Below are 9,801 nucleotides of genomic sequence, written 5' to 3'. Positions count from 1 at the left end.
TGGCTTTGATTGGGTCAGGGCCCTTGTGGTTTTGTAGCCAGATGTCTTTGTATGTTAACTTTAGAGAAGCCAGGGTTCAGAAGCTTACTCTGGGTCCATTGGGTAATGAAGTTAACTGTCTGCCTTTAAGACTTGTGACGGGTGGTGGGGGAGTGAGAGGAGGTCAGACTGATGGGCTTGAATGGTGCAGTGACTGGAGGAGTGATCTCAGCAAGTTAATGACAACGGAGGCAAGCTCATCAGCACCCACTAATAGTCAGCGACACAACTGAACCTTGAGCGAACCCTATAAAAACTACATCCTTAATTTATGCTTTCAAATCAGCCCATCAACTTGCACACTGCAGTAAGAGGAAAAGGTTATGTCATGTGCCCTGCCTGTCTGTCATGCAAGCCATTATGCAGTAGACCTAACATTACATGGCGTGAGAGACAGCCTAATAAGATTAGCTGATTGCATCGGTATGTCACATCATAATTATTTGGTTCTTCATAAAGCACAGTAATTAATTATGCTGCAAATAAATCGGAGGTAACTTATTTTAAGGAGTGCTTGCAGTCTAACCCATGTGTAGACTATGGGCATGGTTATGCCAGGAATAAAGTCATTGTAGTAATGACAACAAATAAATAGCAACCAGAATAAAGAGCAGTGATTTTGCACCACAAACACTGGAACCTTAAGGGTTAAGAGTGCAGAGCCTACTATTTTGTTTATTGCTGTCGAAACTTGGCTCCAATAGCTTGGCAGCTCATGCAATTGTTTGAGATGAGCTGGCAGTCTGCCAAGCCTAGAATAAATCAGCAATGTCACTCAGCAACTACTACCACAGCAGAGAGAGGAAGGGGGGGGGGGCATAGAAACAGAGAAGAGAGAAAAGGAGAGACAGGAAAATAGTGATTGAGAGAAGGAAAGAGAGAGAGATAGTTAAAGACAAGGGAGTCAGAGGAAGAGTGATATGAAGAGTGATATTTGTTGTTGTGAAACACTGACATTTTTACATTACATTACATTACAGGCATTTGGCAGACGCTCTTATCCAGAGCGACGTACAACAAAGTGTATAACCATAACCAGGAACAAGTATGTACATTTCCCTCAACTTGTAGACTTCAACCCTTTTCTGAATATTTTTGCAGTGTTCAATAATGAAAGTAAACACACATACATGTACACACACACACACACACACACAAACACCAGCCATTTGTTTTCGCTTTTGTCCATTCCATTTTTTATCTGGGTGGTGGACACTAACAAGGCGTTTTGTCTTATCCTGGCTACTTTCCAACTCACTCAATAAAGTGTACTCACTGAGCTTTCCAGTAATTTGCCAGAGGGGTTTACCATCTTTGTTATCTTATGCTTTTAAAGAGACTAGTTTTCTCACAGCAAGAGTCTGTCTTGAAAAGGGGAATCAGTGGAGATTTTTCTCATTATATTTCACCACATACAGGGAAAATACTAAACACAAAATTCAGTTTCCTAGAAAAAAATGTCTTATATAAACCATTTACTGCCATTAGTACGCTTTTCAAACTGTTTTATGTGTACTCTGTGGCACCCAGTGCAATGTCTTGCCTTTGTTTGGGCTAATTCTGAGGTGCACGTATGAGGATGGCAGAGAATTCAGTCTTTTCCTCAGGGAGATGTTCTGCATTAATTCCGGTTCCAATTAACCAAAAATCTTATTGTACCATTTTAAGTGCAATATACGGCATACTGCAATCTAAAATCTGTTTGATTATATGATCCATTAAGAATAAAATATCATCAGTGTAAGTTTTAATTATACTTTTATAAGTTATTTTACTTATAAAAGTATAATAACACAATAGAATAATAATTTAGGTTAAAGGACAGAGAGTTCACTGGGTTTGCGTGCTATGCCTGGAAGGTTTTGTACTCCTCCCCCTTGACCACAGGATACTGCAAGCTGTGCCTCTGTGTGCATGAGTACGGTGTGTGTGCGTGGGTGCATATGTGCGTGTGTGTGTGTGTGTGTGTGTGTGTGTGCGGTGTATGTTGTGTGTGTGTGCATGTGTGTGTGTATGCGTGTGTGTGTGCATGTGCATGTTACAGACAAGGGGCTGGGAGTGTGATAGTCTCACAAACACCTCCACACTGAGCAGAGTTCTGCTCCCTGTAAACAAGACAGCACACAGTAGCAAAGATTGCACAATAGCACAAGAGGCAGGACGCTTCTGAGCAAGAAAGATAAGGCATCCCAGGCTGCCAAAGGCTAGTCAAAAAAAACCTGCAGTTGAAGAACCAAGCCTGATGCAAAGCATCCGAGTCATCAGAGAAATGGCCAAGAAGCACTAAAATTAAGCTGAATGGCTCTTGCAAGCCCCAGCATCAGGTGTAATGACAAGACTTGTGAATTGTTGCCTCGGGCTCTGTCATAGATGTCCTTGTATGTACCTGGTGCCTCAGGGTTCTATTCAACCTAAAGTTTCACACCAGCAGAAAAAAAGATGTTGCCTCTATCAGAAAATTAATGAAAAAAAGGAATCAGTGTAGAACTGATACAAACTGCTGAACAAACTATTAACAGGCAGGTTAGCATGTGCTACACTCCATTTACTTCATCACCTATTTTTCCTTCTCAATATTGTTGGTACAGGCAAAGAAACGGTTTGTCTTACTCAGACAGATTGTCTACATCAATTATGTCTCTGTGGAGTGGCTTGGTGCAGTTGGGGGAGGGGGGCTGCCAAGGAAACCAGAAAAGGCTATTAATACTTTTTCCCCCACCTTCAAGTGAGAGGCCAGCACTCTGTAGAAGGCAAGCAGAGAAGATCCTAAGGTCTTCCTTCAGAATACAGTTGCTTTACTTTGTGTGTCTTCTTTGTTGTAGACTATCTGAAGAACTACAGTACAGTACAACCCTCTTAAATACACAAACTGAAGCAAAAGTGACTTCAAGAAGTTTATTTTGGATAGGCAGGCAGTGGGTTGGACTCTAGCCTGCTGAAACCAGTTATAGCCCTATACTATATAATAATTAAATCACGTATATGTTGGCTAGCCAGATGTCTCCCCAGTGCAGTATGTTGTGAAGTGAGGTTTCAAGCTTTACAGCTGCTTACTATAGTACTGATCCCCCTGTGGTTTATAGATCAGCGATAATGTTACGATCTGAAAAGGGTTTATGGGTATTTGCAGTGTAGAGTGGATCTTAGAGGAGATATTGTCAGGTCAGTTTACACGACATGTGGCTCAAATAGAAAGGGTGGGGGGAGGGGAGGGTGAGGCAAACACTACCCACCCTTCCTTTATTAGACATAAAGTGTTTTCACACAGATCCAGAATCAACAGATATTCTGGGTAACTCCTACACACTTTGTGACTTTAATGAAACAGGGTTTCTATTCTGTGGCCCGATGGCCTGAGCCTGTGGAGCTTCATTAGGCCTGTGATGCCATGGAGACAATGTTTAGTGAGGTCAGCTGTGTCTGAAGTGAGTGCAAACATGGGGAGCCATACCCCTATCTCTGCCCTTGTCCCTCTCTCCATCTCCCAGCCAGGACCCAGGCTCACCCCCTCCACACCCTCTCTGCATGTGGCCATATTTGCTTAGCTGTTGTTTCCATGAGGAGACTGTAAGTTCATCTGGTGCCAAATGTTTACAAGACGAGTGCAGGGGAGGAGTACAGATAGAGAGCTCTGGTTTTAGCCTCTTTACTTCAAATCCATATTCTGTGACGGCTACAGCTCTGCTGAAAATGATTCGTGAGCTATCGACTATCCTCAGGAGCAGAACAGAGATAATTTTGACATTCCTGCTGGTTGGACACTGTGGTGTCACCCTTATCGTATTCTCCCCCCAGCCTGAAAGAGAAAGCTCATAACTTTCACTACTGCTGGCAGCATTGCCTTGGCTGCCAGGCAACAAAGCACCTCTCACAGCATGGGGTGGGAGGAGAAGAAGGGTTAGGTGGGGGCAGAGGGGCAGGGAGAGTGTTAGGGAGGGGAGTAAAAAGATTCTTTTGGTAGTGACAAACTGCAATATAGTTTCGATAAACAGCTATCTAGAAGCTGCTAATTTGACTGACCAAATAAACATTGGGAAAGTGTGGGGTTTTTTTAAGTCCCCACCTGATCCCTTCAAACATTAATGAATAATTCATTCATGGCCTGAGAAGGGACATCTGACACAGAAAACTTTTGAGGTTAAGTGAAATGAAGCCTCTCTTGGACAAGCTGGATTGGATGTAATAAAGGGGTAGTATTGTCACATTTATTTTCAAACATACTGTATATACAAATGTAGAAATATTATATGGGGGTCCAAGTTCATTCTCATATTTCCATCGTTTGCTAAATATATTTATTACAACTGATGTGCCACAGATATTGCAAGAGCGTTTCTTCACAGTTATATTGAACTCAGTGGGAAGTGGTGCTGCACAGTCAGCGTACGTGGACGTGGACGTTGTCACGATGTAACCACCAGAGCAAGGTCTTCCAGAGGTACTCTGTTGAGTTCATGTTGGGTGAATACTGTGGTCAGTTAATCACATGTGCTTTGATCCATGCCAGTCTGACAAATACTTGCAACACATAATGTGCATTGTCATGCACAATTTGAGGGCAGTATTTTACACAATGTGAAGTACTGTGTATGAATCCACAATATTGCTTCATTGGTCATCAAATAAACAAACATTTAGGCCTGAAATGAATCAGCATAGCTTAACTTCGACTCACAATTAAATGCAAATGTAAAATTGTTTTCCTTTATAAAGAAATTTGAATATGACCAAAGTGAATTGAAGTAAATGTGCTTGCACAGGGGGGAAAGTACAACATTAGAAGTATTTATTGATAAGTTAAATACAAGGATGATTGCATGCTGATTGTATAATAAATGTTATGCAGGACACATGAATAAAAGTATGAACTTAAATTCCAGTGATGGATACAGGCTTGGCAGTTTACAAGGAATCAAAAAGCTAAGTCCTCTTTCACAAGTACAGAAACTTAGTTATTTTGTTTCTTTGCTGCTTGCAGTATTGTATGTAATTTACATTAACAAACATGCAGTGTGCTCATTGGATGTGATTAATAGGTACTGTTGTGAATACTGCTTATATGTTTTCAGTCTTTATTGCCATCTGTAATCAATTAAACAGCATTTCCTGCAAATGCATGCCCTCTTCCTTGAAGGGTCCACTCCCCCAGTAAAGAGTCCTCACAAACAACAGCTCAATTAAATGGTGAGTCTTCATGCAAGGAGCCCCCCAGGCACATCTACATACCCTGCAACAATCCCAAATGTTTTTACGTTTTATGGTCCTGATAGAGCTCCTACTTCATTTCATGTGGGGAGAGGCATTCATGAGTGCAGTCACGCAAGAGCTGTATCAGTCTGGCTTTTTCATAACACAGGATTAGTGAAATTCACATTTAAGCAAGGTCCTGTCTGCCAGTCAGCTCTTTGTGAGATCGGAGCTGTAGTTTTTCATATTGTGCTTCAGGCAAACATCACACAAATGGTCACAGAATGTTTGCTTCAAACTCACATAATATATTGCTTTTATTGGGAACTTTTTATACATTTATTTGACAGAAGCTGAGCCACTGACCAATGAATAGCGAGCTGGTGACCTCCTCAGCAATGGTTGTCATACTTACTGCTAATTACCCTGCTTGTGAGAAATTGTTTGTGTGATATAGCTTGGTAATGTTCTGTGGTAGAGAACATGTGAGATAACAAGGCACCTGTCAGTGCTAATTTACTTATGTTTCTTTGGCTGATGACTATTTTGCCCATTTAATGATTGAGTGCCTGCAAACTGTACTTAACATCATTGAACAAATATTTTAACAGGAAATGTACAAGTATAAAATTCCAGTTAAGTTTATCCACTAATATGCCCTTTTTTGCCTGGCTTATGCACACATTCACATCAAGTCACACGCATTGTCTTATACCCACACGCATATATTTTCCTGCTTTTATTTCCAATGTTTGAGGCCATCTGACATAAATTCACAGGGCAGATCACCACAACAGCGATTTCTTTTATTAAATTTCAAATTGCCTTCATATCCTATTTCATTTCACAAATTATTTTCCTCTTGTTTTTGTTGAAATGCAAAAGAAAAATACTTCAGTATTCTTTAGAACTGACAAATGTATTGGTGTAATTTCAGGAGGGAGAACAAATAGCATATAATGTAACATACAACCATTCAGAGAAGAGGCAAGCACATGGACTGCTACTTTAAGTGTAACATTTCAAGGTTCAGCAGGATTAAGTGTTGAGCCCAGTTTTTTTTCAGAAAGGGTTTGAAATGCATATATTAAGTACATACTGCAGGGCTGTAGCTCTGACATGCTATTTTCTTTTGTTGAACATCCTAATGCACAAGCTATGAAATTCCAGCTGATGCTAAGAGAGAAAAAAATCTGTTCTCCTGCAAGAGAAAAAATTCTCATGCAAGTCAACCAAAAACACAACAGCAGGTGAAACGATTCTGGGAACCAAGAAGTACACACAACCACGTGTTGGCTTCCCAGTCTCTTGTTAAGACCAAAACTCTCTCTGGACTCCAGCCACACATGGGTTAACCACAGAGGCTGCTGTGTTTTGATTGACTTCACAGACGTAAACAAGAGACGCACTTGTCAGTGACCCTTGGGCCTGACCTTAGAGATTGACAGTCCTGCTAATGGGTGTCTCTTTCAGCGAGCAGCGCAGAAACAGAGGGGCCATTGTCTAGGACCAGGGATGTCGGGCCTCAGCCCGAAAAACTGCTGAGCCAAGCAACCCAGGAAACAGCCCTTGCAGCTCCTGCAAACTCAGCCCCGGGAGATGAAAAAAAAAAAACACAGGCAGGATTACCATCTCTTCTCTCAGCGCTGTTCAAACGCAGGACAATAACTGCACAGATAACACCCTGGCTGACAAAAATACATGCAAGGGCTTGGTCACTCCCATCTGCTGTAATTTTCCCCTTTTGTATGGTTGCAGTGCCAGAAGAATGGAGCAAAACCCCAAGCACTGGCTTTACCTTCATGGAAAAAACATCTGTTTATGTGCTTATCGAGATTTCTTGCAAGCTCCAAAGCGTAAAACCATGTGCTTTCAAGACTCTGTATTTCAAACAACCATCAGGGTGACAACAAACTAACATTAGCCTACTCAATTTGAATTTGCAACAGCTGGGCCGATTGAATTTGTCCCTAAATACAACACAAAACCAGTCCAGACAACAGCAACAGAAATATCTACTGGCTGTGATATTAGTCCATTATTCATGTTTGATGTATAATTAAGCAATAATTAAATAATTTAATTAAATAGCAATTAATTTCGTATTCACTCTTCACATATGGCGACTTAAGAGCATGCCAAATTCAAACTGAACTGAAATCACCGTGGAAAAACAAATGGTGTTGTGTTTTTATTTTGTGTGTTGGTCCACCGTACTCTCAGTCCAGCAGTTATAACATTTTATCTTTTTGTGGGTACAGCAGAGGAGCTGCAAGCTCTCTGGGGAAAGTAGTTGGCCAGCTTGGTTGTTTTGTAAAAAAGGTACCAAAGGGAACTTGCGGACTAGTCTTAAGCACCCAGTTAGGTTATTCATATGATCACATGTTGACTTTGACTTTGGACAAAAACAGTACCAATTATCTTGTAGCACCTTTAATTAAACATTTCTATGCAAAGTTGTAATAGCTAAGGTCCGTAATCAAGTTATCTTCGGTCTTAGGCTTCACTTGTAGCATAAAAAAATATGCCCTTTTGAAATCTTAACCTAATCAAGATTTAAATGGAAGGCCATTTCTGCATATTGCATAAGAATTCCATACTACACAGTGAAACAGGTACACATTATGATGAGCTATTATTATTGATGATATTATGATGATCATTTCTGTCTTTATGTAATGATGATCTTAGGCCACGCTTGTGTGACCTAGTATTTTTTTATATACAATATTATGCAACATGAACTGCACTACACATTTTCTATTGGAATGTATTCATACAGTATTTCTGAATTCCTTCTGATTCCAGGGAGTAACTTTTCCCCACTATTGTTTAAATAGTATTATTGGTTTCTTTAGCTCTAGGTTTGGCAGTACTTTCAACTATCACATACAAACTGTTTGTTCTAGATACCTCATTCCATGCACATAAGAATCAATGACAAAGAACACAGATGTCAGGTTGTTGAAGCTACATGACACATGATTCTACTGTCTAGACCTTCAGCTCACCTGAACAACCTGTGACACCACTGCATCCAGAACAGTGCCCAAGGGAACCATTTTCTCAGCTTGGAAGTGGTAGAACAGGTGACTCAAGTTGATCGCAGTTTGCATGAAGTCTTAAATCATACCAAGCAACAGTATCTATGAAACCTGCAGGTGTGATGAGTCAGTCTTACCTCAGGGCAGTACACAGTGCATTGCTTAAGCCACTCATTATTTTACCTGATGTTTACTTCTATCACATGAACGTGGTTATATGAGACTGCTATTTATACATTTTAAAGGCTCCAGAAATCTTGATAATCCAGTGTATCAATACTATGGCCTCTTAAATGTTCAGATATAAAAACAGGCCTTCTTGAATAAGTAAAAGCTGTCCATAGATGTTTAAAATAGTTATCAAAATAAAACTATAAAGAGATAACTTACGCAGATGAATACTCTTATTGCCTTGACTTGCAAGATTAAATGTTATTATTTAAATGGGAGTATTATTTTCTCTTGGCTTATTTATTACACCTGTATTTGGTGTCATGGTTTGATCTCATTAAAACAGGTATTAGTCAATTGACATATTAATCAGGTAGCAGATGATGTGCTATTCTAGATAAAATATGCAATTCAATGTATGGAGACATTGTTTTCTTCAAAACAGGGAATTCATATTCCTTCCATAAAGTAGCATTACATTGAACAGAAAGAAAGGACAACATCATGAATCACAGTTTTTTTCTTATTAGTAATTATAACACTTATTTCACACTGAAATACTATAGTGGCAAAACTATTAGCAACTAATTTCATAGTCAGTGCATGTTTTGTTTCATACATATTCTCTGCCTTTTGGTGAGGATGGGCTTGGTAAACTGTACCCTTCATTATACGCATGAGCACGTTGTCAAAGTGACAAGTAGCCTCATTTTGGGTATGATGACAAGATCAAGGTCTCGCTCTATAGTGCTGTGTGTGTGCACGCTGACAGTGTACATAACCTATATGGGTGTGAGATGAATCCGCTGCACTGGCGCTTGTTGATTTAGTCTATAAATGGAGACAGTATGAGGCCTGACGGGGTGCCACAGAGGACGCGAGCGCGGGTCACTCCTGGTGCACATCTCGTGCGTCGCCTTTCTCTCGCCGCTCCGGGCTGCGTGCACAGACAGGCCGTCGTTAGTTCAGGCAGCGAACACGATCGGTCCCAGTAAATGAACGACCTCGCAGCAGGAGGGGAGCAAGCGGGCACCGCGGTTACCGAACGCCTGGCTAGTTTCAAAATGCCTCATTTCATAAGGATGCGCTCAGAAAAAGGAGGAATTGCACTGCTTTTTTCAATCCGCTCTGCCCCTGCAAAGTTTGTGTTTAAGATGAGCACTCTTGACAACCGTCTGTTTACCAAGATGACTTGATTTGACCTTTCCCTCTAAGCTGATGTGCCACCAGCATTCAGAGTGTCTATCTTTGATTCTCTGAATGTTCTACATTGAAAGTCTATCATTTAGATGTTTTTTAAAAAGATTAATTTGGCTCCCATATGTATATTCACACACTTAAAGTTTAAAAATAATTCCAT

Source organism: Anguilla rostrata, chromosome 1 (genome assembly GCF_018555375.3).
Source record: "Anguilla rostrata isolate EN2019 chromosome 1, ASM1855537v3, whole genome shotgun sequence".
Taxonomy (NCBI): Eukaryota; Metazoa; Chordata; class Actinopteri; order Anguilliformes; family Anguillidae; genus Anguilla; species Anguilla rostrata.
This window is presented reverse-complemented; position numbering follows the sequence as displayed.